The following is a 23,420-nucleotide window of genomic DNA, read 5'->3' as shown; positions in this document are numbered from 1 at the left end:
TTCAATATCTCAAATTATAAATCTTAATTAAGATTTCAATATCTCGTAATTAGAATAAAATATAATGCAAATTGGTATGTTTTATAAACAAATAATTATAATCCGTTAATAAGTCATCATATCATACAAATGGATAACATTTCATCATATCATACAAATTGGTAGGTTTCTTGAAATCTTTGTGCTAAGAAGCTTCTGAATGGAAAAAATTAATCTTCTCACTCATCTCTACAATTATTGTCCGTGAATGTCTGTCATGTCCATATCGTACTCATAACCCATATCAGACACCTCCGAACACACACACTAATATAAAAACTCACCAATTATACCAACCAAAATCCCCTCTCCCCATTACTCACTTTAAAAACCCAAAGCAATAAAATCAAGCAAGAAGTGAACATAATACAACAATATGTCTGAACAAACTGTTAGAACCTCACAACTACGTATTTAATAGGCAGCCAAATTTACGATTAAGGATTGTCATCTTACCTGGAAACGAGCAAAATAGTTAACAATGGGCACTTTGGTTACTTAAAATGGTCCTTTGGGTAGTTGTGTCATTTTGTAAGTCAATACAAAGTTAAAAGGGTAGTAATGCCATTTTACATGAAAAAAATATTCTGACACCATTAAAAATTCATGAGTCTGTCATTGAAAAACGGAACAAACGTTTATAATGTGAGTGATAATTATTTTTAAAAGGTGTTTTCTTCTGAGTTTTGTCCAACCCTCAGTGTCAATAAAATTAACCCAAGAATGAAAAGTAGATGACGAATGACCTGCCAACATTTTTAAACCACAGTGGTAATGGCATAATGAAAGGTTGGGGCTTAAGGCTCTGTTTTGTTTAGAGGGAGGTGTTAGGATATGTGTGCTCTAGCATAGCAAATTCTAATTTTGGATTGTAAAAGTCATGATTTCTTATCTGGATATTATTATTAAAGCATTATACAATTGGTGAATGGAATGTATTATTTTTCGATTCTTTATGGAATTGAGGGTGTCCGCTTGATTACAAAATATATTTATATATGTATGTAATGGCAATTAATACTATGATATAAATTAGTAATCATAAATGGTTTAAAGTCGGTAATTATGGATGGACATTTAATTAGTTAAGACTTAAACCGAGTTCACGATAGATTGAGATATATTGCGAGAGCTGTTGTATGTAATTGCTCTCTATCACAGTCATGGCTTTTGACTCTCAAGCATGAGAGAAGTATAGACTCTTTTATTAATTAATAATTACTTTGATTTGTTCGGCGGATACCTCGGGATCCTTAGATCGACACTTTGGGTAGTTATGTAATTAATAATTAGAGGTCTATATTCTTAATATTTGCATCAGTGCTATTTGTATTTATTTTGTTTTGATTATGGTTGATCACAAATTAAATTCGAAGGCCTTCGTATGTTTTAGACAAATGTTTTCTATATATATTTATTTAATAAATTATTATTATTTTTTGTCAAATAAATATTTTATTGTGATCGAGCCGAAAATAATCAAAGGTAACAAAATAATTATATTAATTATGTTGTCGGATTGATGTCTTTAATTATCCGATAAATAATTAAGCATAGAGGGGTCAAAGTGCAATATTGACTTAGAGGTTATTTACTATTTAATTGGAGTGCAATTAATTTCTTTTAGTGGAGTAGAAATTAATTTATGAATTAATTGAATTGGGTCCATGGTTTAATGGACCGGACCAATTATTAATTTATAGGAGCCAAGAAAATAATAAGCCCAAAAGGATTCTCACCAATAGCCCAAGTTGATATTGGAGTCATGTTAGAATTGAGAAAGTTGAATTAGAGATGGAGAATGATTTATCGTTTCCTTATTCTTATTTTATTTTGCCTATATATACATGAGTTCATGTATATTTTAGGTGTGACTTTTAGAACAAGAAAAAGGAATACACTTTCTCTCTCTAGATTTTAGGGTTTTGTTTTCTCTTCTAAAGGAGGCTACCACCAGCCTAGATTCCAAGGTCATTCATCAAGGCATACTGCTGATTCCTAAAGGGAAGATAATAATCAAAAAGAAGGAGAAAGGATCTTGCTAAAGGGATCTACAATAAGTGAGAACATTCACTTTAGAGGAAAGTTCAAAAGGTTTACTCAGACCTTTGATGTAAGTATTCAATCTATTTATTGAATTATGCATCATCTGTTATTTATCTTTGCATAAAACTTGTCTCTATGTAATGAATCAAGATCTATGATTGCAAATCCCTCAAAAAGTTTTAAAAACTTGCACGTTTCCCAACAGTGGTATTAGAGCACATGGTTTGATTCAAAAGGTTTACTCAGACCTTTGATGTAAGTATTCAATCTGTTTATTGAATTATGCATCATCTGTTATTTATCTTTGCATAAAACTTGTCTCTATGTAATGAATCAAGATCTATGATTGCAAATCCCTCAAAAAGTTTTAAAAACTTGCACGTTTCCCAACAGTGGTATTAGAGCACATGGTTTGATTCATTACTAGAGAACATGTGTTTATAAAAATCATATTAATGGATCCAAATTATATATACAGATATAAAATTATTGATATATGTTGATGTATGATTTATTATGTTGATATATATTAATACATGATGATGTATGTATAATTGTGAATGGATGATGATGTGTGTTTGGGCCATGGATGAAACTTATAGGTATATAGAATGTAATTTTATTTTTGGATGAATGTAATTAAGGCTTTGTTTTAGCCGTTTGAAAATTCAATGATGTAATTTAATTTTTTTTCATTGTATTTCAAATTGTAAGTATTTATTAAAGCCATGTAATATTCATCAAAGGATGCTATGAAGCTTCAAGAGGGTCCGAAAGGGTTAAATTATGCTTCAGTAATTTTCTGGAATTTTTCGGAATTTTTCTGGAATTTTTTTGAGGCTTAATTTAATTTTCTAGAATTTTTCGGATTTTTTGGATTTTTTTCGGAGTTTTTCCAGTGAGAAGGGGCGTTGGAGGTGGCCTGGATTAGGTGTGGCACAAACAAAGTGAGCCTGGCGCGTGTTCCTCACGCGCCAGGAAGTGGCAAATAAAGGCACATGCTGGCGCGTGCATTACACTCGCTAGCCAAGGAGCTTAGCCCTCCACGCGCATGAAGGCGCGTCCCACGCGCCCCAGGAGCGTGGGAGCGCGTGAGGGCGCGTCCCACGCGCCCCAAGCGCGTGGGAGCGCGTGCCGAGTCCCTGCCCTAGGCGAGTGCCAGCGCGTGTGGGGTCCTCCGGGCTCGTTTTAAGGGCGTTTTGCTTCTCCTGACGCGTACAAGCTTCCTATGGGTGTTTACAGACAGTTGAAGGACGCCCGTACAGCAAGAATAGTTTTTAAATGTTAAAAGCTGAATCCATTGGCCATTTATATTGCTTCTGTCTATTATTTGATGCATGGAATAATTTAATGCTTATTATAATTGTTCATGCATTGGATCCATGATTTTTTAATTAAATGGCTTGATTTATATTAATTAAATTATGAAGATAAATTAAATTAGATTGCTAATTAATTTGAAGGCATTTATTGGGAAACAGAATTTTTTTTTTTTTTTTTTTGTAAATTATTTTTTGCCTCAAATTAAATATTAGTGAATCATTTAAAATCCATATATTTTCTAAATTTAACTGGATTAAAATCAAGGCGTTTTGCATGCATTAAATCATGAATTGAAAACCCTAGTTTTTTATTATTAAAAATTGAGTGGGAGCGGGGATTTTTATACATTACCCCATGGCCTTCGTAATTATAACAATTGTGATTAGATCTTTAAAAATAAGGCTCCACACATGATTTAAAGAGTCTAGATTACAAGAATGGTGGTCTCACGAAAATATTTATAACCATTATAGTTAGATCTTTAAAAATAAGGCCCTACGCATGATTTAAAGAGTCTAAACTATTAATGGCAATATATTTAATATTTGATTTTTCGTTGGAGGGTTAATTATGTTATACACTCAATCTAAAATCAATAGTATTAGCTCCCCAACGGAGTGGTCTATACTAGGTGATTTTAGAAAGGCTAAATGTAATCGGAAATTATTTCATATATATAGATAAGGCATTGTCTAAAGAGATATGGAAATAATGAGTTGTTCTCGTCAATAAGTAATAATGAATTCCGCCAACCGGATAAGTTATTGGCATATTGATTGTCCGATTTTTCATGCAATGTGGTTAAGGGACCCAGAATTAATTAATTATTTTATACTTGCATGATTATTATTATTCACTTTATTTATTGTATGAATGCTTTTATTTTCAGATTTATCATGACTAGTCCATTCAGTCCACTTGCAAACATACTAAAAGAAAATCGATTAACTGGACCTAATTATATCGATTGGAAAAGGTAACTAGATATTGTACTCACATATGAGGGGTTGAATTATGTGCTTACTACTCCTAGACCTTCTCCACCTTTGCCTGAGGATCCTCCTGAGGAGCATGAAGTTTTTAAGAAATGGAATAAAGCAGATGAGATGACTAGGTGCTACATTCTTGCTTTACTCTCAAATGTACTCCAAAGTCAACATCTTTAATATCTCACTTCTGCAGACATCATGCTTAACCTTAAGGAAATGTTTGGGCAAATTGGTAAGAGTGCACGCCAAAATGCTATGACAAATTTGATGACCATTAAGATGGTCCAAGGTACTTCAGTTCGGGAACATGCTTTAAAAATGATTGGTTTTCTAAATGAACTGGAGATCCTTGGATGCAACTTGGATGGTGAACTTCAGGTTGACATGATTATCGCTTCATTACCAGACTCATTTAACTCTTTTAGGGTTAATTATTATATGAATAAGCTTGAGTACACACTCGCTGAACTATTGAATGAGTTGGTAACCTTTGAAGGGATAAACAAAAGTAATGGTGCATCTATCAACTACACTCAGTCTGCTGGACCATCCACTTCTAGGCCCAAGAGGAGGGGCAAGAAAAAGAAGAAGGATGGTGCCAAAACTGTGGTTGTGCTAAACAAAGTAATCCAAAAGGATAAGGGAAAGAAGAAAGTGCGGGTTGAAGGCGAAGGAAATTGCTTCCATTGCTGTCAACCGGGTCACTGGAAACCTAACTGCCCAATACTTCGCACACAAGGCAAAGGAAAAGGTATATTCATTGTTGAGGCATGTAATGTGGTTGAATCTATAGATTCCTGGTGCATAGATTCTGGAGCCACTAATCATGTTTGCAATTCATTGCAGGGATTCCAGGAGTCCAGAAGCCTCAATGAAGGAGAGATATACTTGCATATGGGATCTAATGCCAAGGTGGAAGCTAAAGCAGTGGGAGTGGTTCACATGCAGTTTGATAGTGGGAGGAGTCTTATTTTAGAAGATTGTCTTTATGCGCCAAATGTTAGGCACAATTTAATTTCAGTTTCTTCGTTGGTTTGCAAAAATTATATTTTTACTTTTGGAAAAAATGTTTTAATTAAATTAAATGGTTGTGTTATAACTTCTGGTGCATTGAAAGATAATCTATATGTTTTAACTCCTAGCTCATATCAAATGCAAAATTATGAATTGAATGCAACTTCATCTAGATTGAATGTTAAAAGAAAAGCAGTTTCTCCAAACTCATTGTATCATTGGCATCTAAGATTGGGTCACATCAATCAAAATAGGATTCAAAGGTTGGTTAAAGAAGGTTTATTACCTTGTGAGGCAGAGGAGCCTATGCCAACTTGTGAATCTTGTATTGAAGGAAAGATGACTCGAAGGGCTTACTCAGCCAAAGGATATAGAGCTAAAGAACAATTAAAGTTGGTGCACATAGACGAGTGTGGTCCCATGAACACCCAAGCGAGAGGAGGGTTTGAGTACTTCATCACTTTCATTGATGATTATTCACGTTTTGGATATATTTACCTAATGCGACACAAGTCAGAAGCTTATGGAAAATTCCGTGAGTTTCAGGCGGAAGTAGAGCGTAGATTAGGTAAACTTATCAAAACACTTCGATCTGATCGAGGAGGTGAATACCTCTTGGGGGAGTTCAAGGATCATATGGTCAATGAGGGTATTGTGCGCCAGTTATCTGCACCTGACTGCCCTCAACAGAATGGAGTGGCAGAAAGGAGAAACAGAACTTTACTTAACATGGTTAGATCTATGATGAGTTTTGCTACATTACCTCTATCATTTTGGGGATTAGCCTTAGAATCAGCGATGTATATTTTGAACTGTGTTCCATCCAAGTCTGTTTCAGGAACGCCATATGAGCTGTGGTTTGGACGTAAACCTAGTTTAAATCACATGCATATATGGGGGTGTCCAGCACACGTGCGAAAGAAACAGGCAGACAAGTTGGAAGTAAGATCAGATGCATGCTTGTTTGTTGGCTATCCTAAGGGCACTAGAGGTGGATTATTTTATGATCCCAGGGACAATAAGGTTATTGTTAGCACTCATGCTGTTTACTTGGAGGAGGATTATATTATGAACTACAGACCTAGTAGCCAGATAGTGTTAGAGGAGATGGTTGGCACGTCAGATATACCCCCTGTGGACACACCTAATATAAATACTGAGAATGATAAGACACAAGAAGTCTCTATTGAATTACCATCATCTAGTACATCGATTCTTGCACCGGTCCTTCGGCGTAGTGGGAGGACTATCATCCAACCTGTGATACCCCTCGATTCTAGAGCCACGGGTGATCAAGTCCGAGCACAGATCCGAGGAATACCAAAAAATTAATATGTAAACAAGCAGGAATAAAATTTGAATTAAGAATAAAATAACAAAACGCTAAAAGAATTCTAAAATAAAAATCCTCAATTTAAAATAATAAATTAATATAATTTAAATCCGTACAACTCGGGAATCCACCTAGTGGACCCCTAATTCCAAAACTTTAAATAAATTTACAGAATTAAAATTCAAAACCAAAATAGAAGGGAAATCCTATGTAACCGGAAGAGTGAGTGTCTGTATCTGCATCAACACTATCAAACTCTAAGCCTGGTACTGGCGAATACCTGAAAAATAGGAGTGGGTCAGGCCCACATGCAAGTTCCAATCTACTACAATCTGTACATAAGCCCGATACGCAGATACATCCTTGATAGCTCGGCAATATCTACAATAGTCCATATATATATACACACTATAGGATGCTCACTAGGCTATAGCATAGTTCAGCCTGAGTAGAAGGTGACCTATAAAACACGCTTTCCAGCGGCCAAGTACCTAGACCTACCAGCGAACATTAGCTATATCTAGCTACCCAACCTTTGCAATATACGCACCCTAACCGTGATCAGGAGACTCAAGCTCGTATCACGGTACCATAAATATATATATAAATTCTTTCCTAATGCAGAAAAATAAAACAAACATCCGTTATGTCGTTCAACTGTTTTAGTTGACAGGACATGCATCCATGTAGGATTTAACTATATTAGTTAATCCATTCCGTATGTATGAAGGGGTAGGACTTCGCTTTTGATCTAATCCATCCCTGATATGTCACCTTCCCATACCGGTACATATAATGCAAATGATCCACCAGTGATGCACATTCATTAGAACATCAAGTATATCCATGAACCAGCATAATAGAAAACAGGTATTATTAAAATCCTATTATGCATCCAGTATATGATTATAATTATAAAACTCCTGTTAAATTGTTATATCACTGTTAAACAATTTAAATTACCCACATCCATCCAATTGACAAAATAGAAACTAAATCAGTTCATCAATTAACAACCATAGTAGAGTATAATGATTAAACCATAAATCCTTCCTTTAAATTGTTAAAGTAATGATGAACAACTTAAATTATCCAATTCCATACAATTGATCGAACATAAATTTCAACAGTTCATCAATTAACATCCATAGCACAATATAATGACAAATGAGTTATTACTGTGCACATTATACTAGACTGCCAAAAATACCTCCATACTAGTCCAGTTCGTTTGCTAAACAAAACTAGTAATCACAACCTACATCACCCTTGACAGCATGCCAAGTAATGCTTAAATTACGTGATGTCTCTTTAATCCTCATTATAGATCATGTGTCTGATATAACGACACTCAGAAGACTACCCGGAGTACATCTTATGAAACCCCAAAAGTATTCCCATACAAGTCCATTTAGTTCGCTAAAATAAAGCTAGCAACTAAAACTCCTACAACTCCTGTCGGTATGCAACCTATCAATTAAAATTACATGACGACCCTAACCATAGCATAAACAACCCTTTTGGAACTGAAACATGTCATTTATATCATTGGTATAAATTCCTAACACTTACCTTTATAGCAGTTCATTTAATTTGCTAGCCAACCAACGATTCCAGTTCTCCTTCCTTCTTGACAATATTGAACATTCTTATTTTAAAATTTATGTTGTCCATTCCCATGACCTGAATCAATGCATCTTAGGTCTTAAACATGCTCTGTACACCATTTAAGAACCCCCATGAAACTCCAAAATTACCCTTTTACCCCTGAAGTATCAAAAAATTACCAGAAATACCCCCGGAGGGGTTTCTGTTCAAAGGAGCCGGCTCTCCCCCATGGGAGCCGGCTCTTCATCTTCCAGAGACGGCTCTCCCTCATGGAGAGCCGGCTCTACCTTCTTGGGAGCCGGCTCCCTCATTTAGGGAGCCGGCTCTCTTCCCCTGAGAGCCGTCTCTGCTCCATTGTTTCGTCTCTGCTTCGTCTCTGCTTCGTCCGGTGATCTTTGTGCTTCCGGCGAAGTTCAACATCCCTGTCCAAAATATTTTTAACATACCTAGGGTTTAATTTAAGTTCTTATTGTCCTAGAAACTCCTCTCCTTCCAGTACGAATTAATCAACAAAAATCTAAACCAAAACCAAAAATAGTTTATGTTGCCTCTGTTCGTCTTCCTTGACTCCGGTAAAATTCTAACCTCTGTTCCAAAATTTCCTTAAAGTTATTAAGGTTCAAGATAAGTCCCAACAGTCCTAGAACACCTCAATTTTAATTTTTTATTGATTTACAGAAGTTTAAAACAAACACAGTCCAGTTTAAGCAAGAAACCGTTTTCAGTTTAAATAAATATAGCACAAGTTACAGTCCGGTGAAACATGCATCAACCATCCATTTTAAGAGTTGAATTAAACCCTGGAGTCTATAAAGAATGCACAGAACACAAGTTTATAGGAAAGAGATAGACTGAAACTTGCCTCTAGGTTTCAGTTTGAAACCTTCAACCTTTGTCTGCAAATTCCGGCAAACCTAATACATTCCCTTCCTCCTTTGGTCACTGCCCATTTTTCCTCTGTTTTACCTTCTCAAAACTAATACGTGCATAGGGTTTTCTAACCCTAGCAGACTTATTTTGTTCAATATATATAGGCCTTCATTCTATATTTAACATACTTTTAATTTCGACTAATTTACAAGTCGGCTAAATACTCCCCATCAAAGAAAACCCTAACCCTAATCTATATCCACGACCATTTAAAATATAAACCAAATGAGTCACCCAAGCATAACTGTAAATAAAGCAAAAAAAAAAAAATAAATAAACAATTGACAAATAAATTATATAAACTAACCAACAATACACGTCAATTAAATCATACTAATAAAATAATTAAATTAAATCACAGATAAACAATTCAACAATTAAATTAAATACACATAAATAGTAATTAAGCAATTTAAATTAAATACACACAACTAATAATTAAGCAACTAAGCAAATACACATAAAATAAATTCCCCAAATAAAATAATCAATTCAAACAACTACGTCATATAATCAAATAAAATGAAATAAAAACCAAAATGCAAAATTAAATTCCCAATTAAATTCCCATTTTGTCCTTTTGAAAAGCTAGGGGTATTACACAACCCGAAAAACTCACACTTTTGGGTGAGGTCTATGAGGCCGTCCCCGATAAGCATGAGTCGGACCCAGTAAGCTATGCGGAAGCGTTGACCGATATAGATGCGAATCGTTGGAAAGATGCCATGAAATCAGAGTTGGAATCGATGTATTCTAACAAAGTCTGGGATGTTATAGAACTTCCTAGTAGGGTTCAGCCCATTGGTTGTAAGTGGATCTACAAACGAAAGAGAGGAATGGATGGGAATGTTGAGACATTCAAAGCTAGACTGGTTGCCAAAGGCTTCACTCAACGTGAAGGTATTGATTATGAGGATACATTCTCACCAGTTGCAATGCTTAAATCTATTCGCATTTTTTTGGCCATTAGTGCTTATTATGACTATGAGATATGGCAGATGGATGTTAAGACGGCATTTTTAAATGGCTATCTTGAACAAGACATCTACATGAGGCAACCAGACGGTTTCGTGGTTAAAGGTCGTGAGGACTATGTATGTAAGTTGAATAGGTCTATTTATGGACTTAAGCAAGCTTCACGCACATGGAACATTTGTTTTGATCAGGCAGTTAAATTATTTGGCTTTGAACAAAACGTGTTTGAACCTTGCGTTTACAAGAAAAAACAGGGTAATGTCATCATGATTCTCGTTTTATATGTTGATGACATCTTGCTCGTTGGTAATGATGTAGAAGCATTGTCATCAGTTAAAAGGTGGTTGTTCAATAAATTTGAGATGAAAGATCTTGGAGAAGCAAGTTATATTCTTGGATCAAGCTTATACGAGATCGGGTTAAAAAGAAAATAGGCTTGTCTCAAGAGTCTTACATTGACAAAGTTCTGATCAGGTTTGGAATGGAAAACTCTAAGAAAGGGTTTTTGCCATTTAGACATGGGTTGGCTCTTTCTAATGACCAGTCTCCCAAGACTGATAAGGAAATTGAGCAAATGAGGCGGATACCATATGCTTCGGCAGTTGGTAGTCTCATGTATGCCATGGTCTGTACCAGACCGGACATCTGCTACTCTGTAGGGATTGTCAGTAGATATCAGTCCAATCCTGGACTTGATCATTGGTCAGCTGTGAAGAATATCTTAAAATACCTTAGAAGAACTAAGAATTTAATGCTCATTTATGGAGGTGATGATCTGGTTCCAGTCGGATATACGGATTCTGATTTTCAATCAGATCCAGATGCCAGGAGATCTACATCTGGATATGTGTTTAAGTTCAATTGAGGGGCAGTTAGTTGGAAGAGTGTCAAGCAGGGTTGTACTGCTGACTCAACCATGGAAGCAGAATACATTGCAGCCTCTGAGGCAGCAAAACAAGCTGTTTGGTTGAGAAACTTTCTAATTGAACTGGAGGTTGTGGAGCATATAGATCGGCCTATGACGCTTCATTGTGACAATAGTGCAGCTATAGCCCAAACCAAGGACCCAAAATTTCATAAAGGAACAAGACACATTCAGAGGAAACATCATGTGGTTCGTGATATAGTAAAGCGAGGAGATATACTTGTGGCCAAGATTGCATCGGAACATAACCTTGCTGATCCATTCACAAAGGCTTTACCGATCAAGATGTTTGATCGTCATATGGAGAACATGGGAGTTAGATGTGATTTGAATTGGTTATAAGTGCAAGTGGGAGCTGTTAGGATATGTGTGCCCTAGCATAGCAAATTCTAATTTTGGATTGCAAAAGTCATGGTTTCTTATCTAGATATTATTATTAAAGCATTATACAATTGGTGAATGGAATGTATTATTTTTTGATTCTTTATGGAATTGAGGGTGTCCGCTTGATTACAAAATATATTTATATATGTATGTAATGGCAATTAATACTATGATATAAATTAGTAATCATAAATGGTTTAAAGTCGGTAATTATGGATGGACATTTAATTAGTTAAGACTTAAACCGAGTCCACGATATATTGAGATATATTGCGAGAGCTGTTGTATGCAATTGCTCTCTATCACAGTCATGGCTTTTGACTCTCAAGCATGAGAGAAGCATAGACTCTTTTATTAATTAATAATTACTTTGATTTGTTCGGCAGATACCTCGGGATCCTTAGATCGACACTTTGGGTAGTTATGTAATTAATAATTAGAGGTCTATATTCTCAATATTTGCATCAGTGCTATTTGTATTTATTTTGTTTTGATTATGGTTGATCACAAATTAAATTCGAAGGCATTCGTATGTTTTAGACAAATGTTTTCTATATATATTTATTTAATAAATTATTATTATTTTTTGTCAAATAAATATTTTATTGTGATCGAGCCGGAAATAATTAAAGGTAACAAAATAATTATATTAATAATGTTGTCGGATTGATGGCTTTAATTATCCAATAAATAATTAAGCATAGAGGGGTCAAAGTGCAACATTGACTTAGAGGTTATTTACTATTTAATTGGAGTGCAATTAATTTCTTTTAGTGGAGTAGAAATTAATTTATGAATTAATTGAATTGGGTCCATAGTTTAATGGACCGGACCAATTATTAATTTATAGGAGCCAAGAAAATAGTAAGCCCAAAAGGATTCTCACCAATAGCCCAAGTTGATATTGGAGTCATGTTAGAATTGAGAAAGTTGAATTAGAGATGGAGAATGATTTATCGTTTCCTTATTCTTATTTTATTTTGCCTATATATACATGAGTTCATGTATATTTTAGGTGTGACTTTGAGAACAAGAAAAAGGAATACACTTTCTCTCTCTAGATTTTAGGGTTTTGTTTTCTCTTCTAAAGGAGGCTACCACCAGCCTAGATTCCAAGGTCATTCATCAAGGCATACTGGTGATTCCTAAAGGGAAGATAATAATCAAAAAGAAGGAGAAAGGATCTTGCTAAAGGGATCTACAATAAGTGAGAACATTCACTTTAGAGGAAAGTTCAAAAGGTTTACTCAGACCTTTGATGTAAGTATTCAATCTGTTTATTGAATTATGCATCATCTGTTATTTATCTTTGCATAAAACTTGTCTCTATGTAATGAATCAAGATCTATGATTGCAAATCCCTTAAAAAGTTTTAAAAACTTGCACGTTTCCCAACAAGAGGAGTGTGAGGAAGGAAAAGGGTAGAGATGGAAATATGTTCCATTTACCAAAGGGCCAAGTGGCCGGACTGGCTTTTACTCCCCAAAGGGGAATCTAGAGTTGAAGCCTCAGTAAATGGTAGGTGTACAACTCGGGTGGATTAGAGGTATAACTTGGGCTCAACCTAACATATTAACTATTTAATGCATGCCCAACCTTAACCCGACCTTTAACCCAAGCCCAAGCCATCCTTAAAAGCTCGAGTTGAATTCGAGTTACCATATATACTTTATCATATAAACATTTCATACCACATTGTCTTTATGAAACTAGTAGATTACTTTCTCATTCTTATTTGTGTTGGAAAGCACACAATCTACCTCTAGGCATAATTAATGTACAAATTAAAATATAAACAACCTTAACTTTTTCACAATTGAAATAATTGAAGATATATATAGTATATTTAATATATATATATATATATATATATATATATATATATATATATATATATAAAGAATTTAGGTTCAAGTTGGGCTCATGTTGCTTGCACTTCAACCCAAGCTCAATCCTAATTAAGTTTGGGTTGAGATTTTTAAACCCAGGCGAACCTTAATTGTAAAAATGATTACCCAAGCCCGTGAAAAATCAAACTGGGTTTGGGTTGGCCCGCCAATTGCACCCCAAGCAAATGGAGCCTAAGTGTTGAAATGAAGAAATGCTCCTTGTCTATTATTTTCACTTCAAGTGAATTTATTTTACTCTTTGGAAACAAGATGGTGCTTGATTTGTTTTCTTCCCCCCTTCTCATCGGACATCTTTGCACTCCTCTTCTATGTTTTCATTTTCATTGGAAATAATGGAGTCTATAAGGTGCCTATTATCTAATGGAAGCAAGACTTTACCCTTCATTTTCCTTGATTGTTTGAGTCTTGAAATGAGACCTTTCCTTAGCATACCTTTCCCTTTCCTTAGTCGGTTCTTAGAAAATCACATTGGCCAGTGAAACTTAAGTTTTCCATATGAAAAATGGTAGTTTGATGATGTTGCATAACTTTTTCTTGCTTTTGGAGATTCAATGTTCATGTCATTGCTGAACCTTAACCTTCCAGGACTCGCCAAAACATAACCGTTGTACTGAACAATCTATGAATGAGGAGCTGAAACAAGCTAGAAAGGCTTTTGAAGTTTATAAAGAGAAGCTAGCAACAATTGAGTGATGGGGAAAAAATTAAACCTTTTTTTCGCTCTGTGCTTCCTATAATGTAATGCACGTTGTAAATAATAAGTTCTCTTCATTTTATACAATTATATTGTAATTAATTATAATTTCGGTTGCATACTGTAGGGGTTCGTTTTCGTAACAAAATAACATATATAAATGGTAAGGCAAACTCGAAACACAGTAGATTCCGAGATAGATTGAGAGAGGTGGAAGCCCAAGCAAACTTGAGAGAGAAAGAGGATGGCAGTGTACTAAACACCATTGACTCCCTTCGTAAATGTTTAAGGGTTGTGAAGACAACTTATGTGAGGGAGAGGCTTAGAGCTCTCAATGTGTAGGAGGTGTTTTCTCCTTGCTTGCTTTACCCCTCTTGGCCATGGAACACTTCCTTATATAGGCCAGGTGAGAGGTTGGATGATGTCATCCAATGACATCACATACGAATTAATTAATATAATAATTAAAAGAGAGAAATATCTCAAATAATTATAAAGCTATATTAATTAAAATGAGGTTTATAATTTTGAGAGTCAAAATGGTATTTCTCTCTCTGCAAGTCAAGTCGAGGGTTGACTCAACGATCCCTGGACTTCAGTCACCAAACCAAGTATCGCTCTAATCCCAGGTAATCCTGAGTCCTGCTCCCAAACTCATGTCTTTAAGTCTTCAATCTTCTTCTTGAGGTATACTGATAACGTGGTAAATGGCACGTATCTTTGACCATGGACCGTTTAATTTGTGGGCCATCGTTGATGATGTGGCGTAGTCTATTGACTAGTTAACCAAGCTATGTGGTCATTGTTGATGATGTGGCGTAGTTCTTGACTGTTTGATGATAAGTACTGAATATTGCATATTCAAGCGGCCTTAATTGCATTAGTTAAGTCCATTATTTGGTTTTTGTATATAGATTATCTTTATTTTTGTGTTTTTGTGTTTTTACAGGTTTATTTACTAAAAAGAAATAAAAATAAGGTTTTAAGGGTTTTTGAAGAATAAGTCATATCAGGTCTAAATATTAATTGATTTTCAAGAAGAGATGGCCTAAATATTCAGTGGACACATTCAGCATTGCATAAGGAAGAAAGGGACTCATTTTAGCTCAAGGATTGCACTCCGTGTCCAGACGCCAATTCCTGCGTCCGGATGCCAAGAAGACCTTCGAGGGACAAAATGCAAAGTTAAGAAAAGAAAGAACTCCAGTAGTTGATGAAGTCCACGTCTGGATGCAGGACTTCGCGTCCAGACGTCGGGCACTGAAGCTACACACAGGCACTCCTTACGCGCGTATAATGCAAGCACCTTAGCACCTCGCGTCCGGATGCCAACCTACGGGTATCAGTGCTGTCCCACTTTTCTTTGGTCAAAGTTTGTTCCCTTTTACTAGGGAATTCGAATTTTGACGGGTTGGGGTTGTCTGGCAACCTATTTTAGGATTAAGAGGGGGCAAAAGGCTAGGAAAAAGGATCATTAATATTATTAGAAAGATATTGCAGAGAGAGGGGATTTTCTTAGGGTTCATGTGTTATTCTATATTCATAGGGCTGGAGTGGAATTCATCTTCTACTCCTTCAATTATTGAAGTTGCTGCCATGTCCATGAGGAACTAACTTCCTTCCTAGGGCGTTGATGAAGCCCTTCCAAGTAAACATGCTTTGATTGTATATTAATTTGCGGAATAATGTATGTATATGTCAGATTTCATAGTCTAGAGATTTATACATGTTGTAAATTGGATTTCATTCAAATAAATAAATATGTGGAATTGTTCATCTTGTCTTACATTTCAGTTGTGCATATTTATATTCCTTGCATCTTTATAGTGAGAATAAAGATGAGGCTATGAAATGGTTTTTAATGGCATGTTGTGTAAAGAATTTGATAGTCCATAGCTTAGGGACACCTTTAATGGATTATGGTTTAGTTTTTGCCTTCATGTGTATATACCATATATGTTGAGAAATGTGATAATCCATAGCTTAGGAAACATGTTTTAATCTACACACTAGTTTAGGTAGAGGAAGCATGCCAACCTTTGATGGGTTATACTTAATTCCTAATTATATGAAATTCTTGAAGAGAATGTGGTAATCATACATTGCTACATATCATGGTTGTATACATAGCTAGTTCCCCAAGTATATTGCAATTGAGCATGTTTATAAGGTTTGTGGTGGATTCAAGTCCCTAGCTTTCTCTTTTTAAGTTTAATTCCATTTAAATTCATTTATTTTCTGTTTATATTAAATTTCAATTCGTAACTTAAAGGGACAACTCAATCAAACTATCATCTCTTCTATATCAAACTAAAAGTAATTTTACAACTTTGGTTGCCATAAACTAGCAATCCTTTTGGTTTGACAAACCCTTATAATAGCTCTATTCTACATTGATATATGTGCTATTGTAAGTGGTAATTTTAAGTGGAAACAAATTATTGCCATCAACTTTTGGCGCTGTTGCTGGGGATTGCATATGGTTTTGTAATCAAAGTTTAAAAATTGCTTTGTGTTTGATTGTAATATTATTTTTTATTTTGGTGTGTTTTATGTTTTTAGTGTGTTTTTGTGTTACTAGGAACTAAAGACTTTTCAGGTGATCTGATTGCAAAATTTGAAGTCTTACGGACTCTGGGTAAGTTTTTGAAGTTTCTAGTTTATTTGTTGTTGGGCCCTTGTCGAGGGTATTGTAATTATATGTTTTGTTCAGAGTATAGGTCCTTGTCGTGACCATTTCAATCTATTTTTCATTATTGTTGAATTGAGGAGAAAGGGATTAATGTATGTGGATGTATTGGTGAAGGGTTGTTGTGATTGTTATGTTTGTTAGTTGATGGTAAGTCGTAGGTCATCGTCTCTACCACATCTTGAGGATCCAATTGATATTGCTTTACTCGAAAGGACTCTTAGGTAACAAAAAAGGAACCTTAGGGATCCCGAAACTATAAGAGAACTTGAAATTGAAGTATACAATATGGCTGATGAACAAGCTAATCTTGAAAATACTAATCTCAAAATTCCTAGAGCTGAGAATGAAAATGTAGCCCTAATGACTCTTAGGGATCACTTTATACCCTCCACATATACATCTCCATCATGTATTGTCATGCCCAATATCGAGGCTCATCATTATGAGATCAAATCTACCACAATCCAAATGCTTCCAATTTATCATGGATTTGATAATAAAGACCCTTATAAACATCTTGATGAGTTCTTGGAAATTTGCTCCACCATTAAGATGAGGGACTTCTCCCAAGATGCATTTCATATGCTTCTCTTCCCATTTTCTTTAAAAGATAGAGCAAAGTATTGGTTGAATTCTCTTGTTACAAATTCCATCACTTCGTGGGTCTAATTGCAATAAGAATTCCTTAAAAAGTACTATCCCGTGAGTAAGACCAGCCAAATGCATCGATCCATTCTTAGTTTTTCCCAAATTGATGGGGAACACTTTTATAAGACGTGGAAAAGAGTTCAAGATTTTATGAGGAAGTGTCCACACCACTAAATTCCAAAGTGGCAATTGGTGCAAGCCTTCTATAATGGTTTAACTGAACCACATAGACAATTAATTAATTCTTCGTGTAGGGGGATGTTCATGTCCAAAAATCCAGATGATGCTTGGACTCTACTTAAGAATATAAGTGAAAATTCTATGCAACATAGTTCTCGTAGAGCTCCTACTTCTAATGTTGGTAAACTTTCAAATCCGTGTTAACCACGGACTCTTAGGGAAAAATCCTCTTAAGTGGATGCCATAGCCCACTAAGTTTTTCAGCTTATGGCACCACATCTCTCATCTTCTTTGAATTCTCCATCCAATGCTATGTGTGCACATTGCACAAATACTTTTCATAATGCAGAAGATTGCCCCACACCAGAGCAATTTTCTGGAGGTATGCCAGAACAGGTCAATGCCATGTTCTCTCACCCTGGAAATAATCTTTATTCCAATACATACAATCCGGGTTGGAGAGATCATCCAAATTTCTCGTGGAGGCAACAAGCCCCACAAAATTCATCATATCAAGGTCATGGGCAATCAACTCAGTCTAATTCTCAGCCCATGATCTGGCCATTTCAAGTTACCGTCCTCCTTCCTATAATGAGAGCTCTTCTAATCAAAATCCTGCTCCTTCTCCCTCATCATTGGATGAGATATTAAACTCCAATAAGCAGATAATGGCTGCCATTAGTGGTATGCAATCAACTATGCAATTGGTTAATACTCATTCCCAATCAATAGCCAACATTAAAAACCCAACTGGGACAATTGGCTACTTCTGTGAACCAGCTTCACAAGAGGGACACGGGAAAACTTCCAGCTCAACCTGTGGTGAACCCAAAAGGGCAATATATGATTGAGGAAATCACTCCTCCGAGTGGATCAAATCCTGAGAAATTCCAAGCAATAACCACACTTCGGAGTGGAAGAATTATGGACAATAAGGTTGATGAAAAACCTGAAACTTTTGCTCCCAAGAATTCAAGTTTTTCACCCAAAAATCTAAAAGCTAGTCCAGAAATTCCAAATCCGCCAATCCCAAATGTTGAGACATCTTATGAGTTCAAGGCTTCTTTTCCTCAATGCCTTAAAGAGTCCACACACTTTGGGGAAAAGGGCGATAAAATTCAAGAAATGTTTGAAGTCTTTAAACAAGTAAAGATCAAAATTCATCTCCTTGATGCCATTAAGCAAATTCCACCTTACGCTAAATTTCTCAAGAATTTGTGTACTCAAAAACGCATTTCTAAGAGTAATACTCCTAAGAAGGTGAGGTTAACTGAGCAAGGAAGTGATATCATTCAACATAATACACCTCCGAAGTTTAAGGATCCTGGTGCCTCGACAATCTCGTGTGTCATTGGAGACAATGAGATAGAAAGGCCCTCTTTGACTTAGGATCAAGTATAAATCTGATCCCTTACTCAGTATACTTGCAACTTGGCTTAAGAGAACTCAAACCAACCATGGTTGTCTTGCAACTTGCAGATAGATCTGTCAAATAACCTCGTGGTATCATTGAGGATGTACTCATCAAGGTGGACAAGTTCTACTTTCTAGTAGACTTCTTGGTTCTAGATACTGAACTAGTTTACGATCCTAAAAGACACATTCCCGTGAACCTTGGTCGGCCTTTCTTAGCCACAGCTAATGCTTTAATTAATTGCCGAACCGGGGTGATGGATATTTCTTTTGGAAATATGAAGGTACAGCTCAATATTTTCAATGGTTCTCAACATCCTCCAAATGAAGATGGATGTTTCTCTCTTGACATCATAGACGAAGTGGTTGAAGAATCTCTCCTATTTATTCTAAGTCAAGATCCTCTTGAAACTTGCTTGGCTCACTTTGATTTTGAAGAATATGACATTGATCAATCTATTTGTGAATTCAATTATTTGCTTGAGGCCAATGCAATATCATTTTTTCCTTCTTGAAAATTGCCAAAAGAACCTCTTCCGCTAATTTCTAGCACTCTTCCTATTCCTTCGTTGAAATCTCCAACTCAACTTGAGCTAAAGCCACTCCCGACTAATCTCAAGTATGTATTTCTTGGTACAAATAAAACTCTTCCGGTTATTATTGCATTGGATCTTTCTAAAGACCAAGAAAATAACATTTTAGTGGTGCTCCAAGAGCACAAAGAAGCTATTAGTTGGTCGGTATTTGATTTAAAAGGACTTGACCCCTCCATTTACATGCATCGCATTACTTTGGAGGAAGACGCGACACCTTCCTGAGAGGTGCAGCGCCATTTGAATCCTAACATGAAGGAGGTTGCCATGAAAGAGTTAATCAAGCTATTAGATGTGGGGATCATTTACCTCATCTCGGGTAGCAAGTGGGTAAGCCTCACTTAAGTTGTTCCAAAGAAATCCGGCCTCACCGTTGTTGAAAATTTAGCGGGAGAACTTGTGCCACAATGCACCACCATTGGTTGGCGTGTATGCATAGATTACCGAAAACTCAACTCTGTAATTAGGAAAGATCATTTTTCACTTCCATTCATTGATCAAATCCTAGAAAGGTTAGCCGACCAAAGTTACTATTGTTTTCTTGATGGTTATTCTGGCTATAACCAAGTGGCTGTAGATCCTCAAGATCAAGAGACGACCACCTTCACTTGTCCTTTTGGAACTTTTGTTTATTGTCGCATGCCCTTTGGGTTATGTAATGCACCGGCCACTTTTTAGAGGTGCATGATGTCCATATTTTTTGATATGGTCGAAAAATTTCTTGAAGTGTTCATGGACGATTTTTTCGTCTTTGGTTCTTCCTTTAACTCTTGTCTCCATAATTTGTCCCTTGTATTTCAAAGATGTAAGGAGATAAATCTGATCTTAAGTTAGGAAAAGAGTCACTTCATGGTACAAGAAGGGATTGTCTTGGGAGACATTATTTCTAAAAGAGGGATTAAGGTCGATAAGGCAAAAGTTGAATTAATTCACAGCCTTCCTTCTCCCTCTTCGGTGAGATAAATTCGATCATTTCTTGGCCATGCTGGTTTTTATCGCCGCTTCATCAAAGACTTCAGCAAGATATCTCGGCCTTTGTGCCATCTTCTTGCCAAGGATACTACTTTCAGCTTTGATGAAGCATGTTTGAAAGCTTTTAAGAAGCTCTGTTCACTACTCTCTTCCGCCCCAATCATGAAACCACCTAATTGGTTTCTTCCCTTTGAGATCATATGCGATGCATCTGATTATGCATTAGGTGCTGTTTTGGGCCAGCGTGTGGATAAAACTCCTCATGCCATTTACTATGCTAGCAAGACCCTCTCAGATGCTCAATTGAATTATATAACAACTGAGAAAGAGTTGCTAGCTGTTGTCTATGCCTTGGACAAATTTCGTTCATATCTTCTTGGATCTAAGGTCATTGTTTTCACGGATCATGCCGCATTAAGGCATCTGCTTGCAAAGAAAGAGGCCAAACCTCGACTCATTAGTTGGATACTCTTACTCCAAGAGTTCAACCTTGAGATTAAGGACATAAAGGCACTGATAAGTTTGTAGCAGACCTTTTCTCTCGGCTTCTCATTGAGAACATTTCTGATTTTTCTCCAATTAATGATTCCTTTCCGGATGAGCAATTATTTCAGATTTCTCATGTGTCGCCTCCTTGGTTTGCTGACATTGTCAATTATCTTGTAGTTGGAAAAATTCCATCCCAATGGTCTAAGCAAGAGAAAGATCAGTTCTTCACTCAAATCAAAAATTTCTTTTGCGAAGACCCAGAACTATTCAAGAAATTGCTTGGATCAAATAATCCAGAGATGCATTCCTGAATATTATGTCCAAAATATTTTAAAATTCTGCCATACTCTCAAATGTGGAGGACACTTCAGTGCTAAAAAGACTTCATCTAAAATCCTTCAAAGTGGATTTTATTGGTCTTCATTATTTAAGGACGCTTACAATTTTTGCTAGTCTTGTGAGCGATGCCAAATGCTTGGGGCCATGTCTAAAAGAGACATGATGCCATTAAACTCAATTTTAATTGTTGAAATCTGTGATGTATTGGGAATAGATTTTATGGGACCATTTCCATCTTCCTATGGCTATGTTTACATTCTCTTGGTGGTGGATTATTTATCTAAATGGATAGAGGCTGAGGCAACCAGAACCAATGACCACGTTGTAGTGGTCAAGTTTATTCAAACGAACATATTCAGTAGGTTTGGTGTACCTAGATCACTCTTAAGTGACAGAGGATCTCATTTCTATAATCTTTATCTTCGATCCGTCCTTCTTAAGTACTCTATCACTCACTAGGTTGCCATGCCTTACCATCCTCAATCGAGTGGTCAAGTAGAAGTCTTAAATCGGGAAATCAAAAATATCCTTGAAAAGACGGTTTGACCGGACCACAAAGATTAGTCATTACGACTAAACAATACACCTTGGGCTTACCGAACTATGTTTAAGATGCCAAATGTCATGTCTCCATACCGGCTCGTTTACGGTAAGGCATATCCCCTCCTGGTTGAATTAGAGCATCGTGCCTTCTGGGACATAAAAAGGTTCAATTTCAATCTTGATTAGGCCAGCTCTAACCAAAAATTGCAGCCCAATGAGCTAGAGGAAATCTGGATTAACGCTTATGAAAGTGCCAAAATTTACAAAGCAAAGACTAAAACATTTCATGATAAGCATATCGTCAAGAAGTCTTTTGCTTCGGGTCAAAAAGTTTGGTTTTTCAATTCTTATTTGCAATTCTTTCCTGGGAAACTCCGTTCACGGTGGGAAGGTCCTTTCCTTATCATTTTTATCTTCCCTTATGGTGCAGTTGAGTTGCAAGATCCAAAGAATGGGAATCTTTTTAAGGTCAATGGCCAGCAGCTTAAGCCATACATTGACAACCTAGTCCCGGTCGGATATGTGGATTCCATCATCTTGACGGATCCAATTTATGAGGACTAGTTAGATTCCCATATCATATAGCTATCGACGTTAAATTTAGCACTCTAAGGAAGCAATTCTTTCTATTCCAAGCTTCTTTATATCTTTGTTACTGTAAACCAATTTTTCTTGAAAATGACTAAGTAGAGACACCATTTTGTATTTTTCAAGGAATCATCTAGATTTCCATTCTAGTGGTCATTGTGGGTTTCTATAGTTATATTACGATTTCGGTAACATCTTCGAGAATTTTCGGGCTCATCTACAGAACAATACCTGGGCACATTTGTGTCCAGATGCCATCCTTCATGTTTGGACACCAATCTTTACGTCCAGATGCCCATTTTTAAGTCCTCTCACGTGCGGGTGCCAATACCTGGGCGTTGTCGCGTCCAGACGGCAATTCATGTGTCTGGACGCTATGTTCAAATTGCTCCCATAGCTGCGCGCATGACTAATGCCGCGCGTATCTTATGGCATCCTGCGTCTAGACACCAGCCTTCGCATCTAGACGCCATGGCCCAACAGAGAAATTGAGCCTATGTTTAATGTTATACTTTGCCCCTTTTCTCTTTACTTTTCATTTCATTCCTTCCATCTTTTCTCTCTACACTTCTTACCTTCACACCCTACCTTCCCCACCTTCTAAATCTTTTCTCTCACTCTCTACATCTCCATTATTTCCCTTTTCTTCAGCTCCCATCATCATCATTCCATTAAAAAGGGCAAAGTTTGGAATTCCAAATTGAGGTAAGTTTTTTTCTCTTCCATCCTTTAAATTCTTGGATATTTTATGGAAGTTGGGGCTTGATATTGTGGAGGATATATATATATTGTT

This window comes from Cornus florida, unplaced genomic scaffold (genome assembly GCF_030987335.1).
Source record: "Cornus florida cultivar Cherokee Brave unplaced genomic scaffold, ASM3098733v1 CherokeeBrave_3.0.0_Hap2_Chr10, whole genome shotgun sequence".
Lineage (NCBI taxonomy): Eukaryota > Viridiplantae > Streptophyta > Magnoliopsida > Cornales > Cornaceae > Cornus > Cornus florida.
This window is presented reverse-complemented; position numbering follows the sequence as displayed.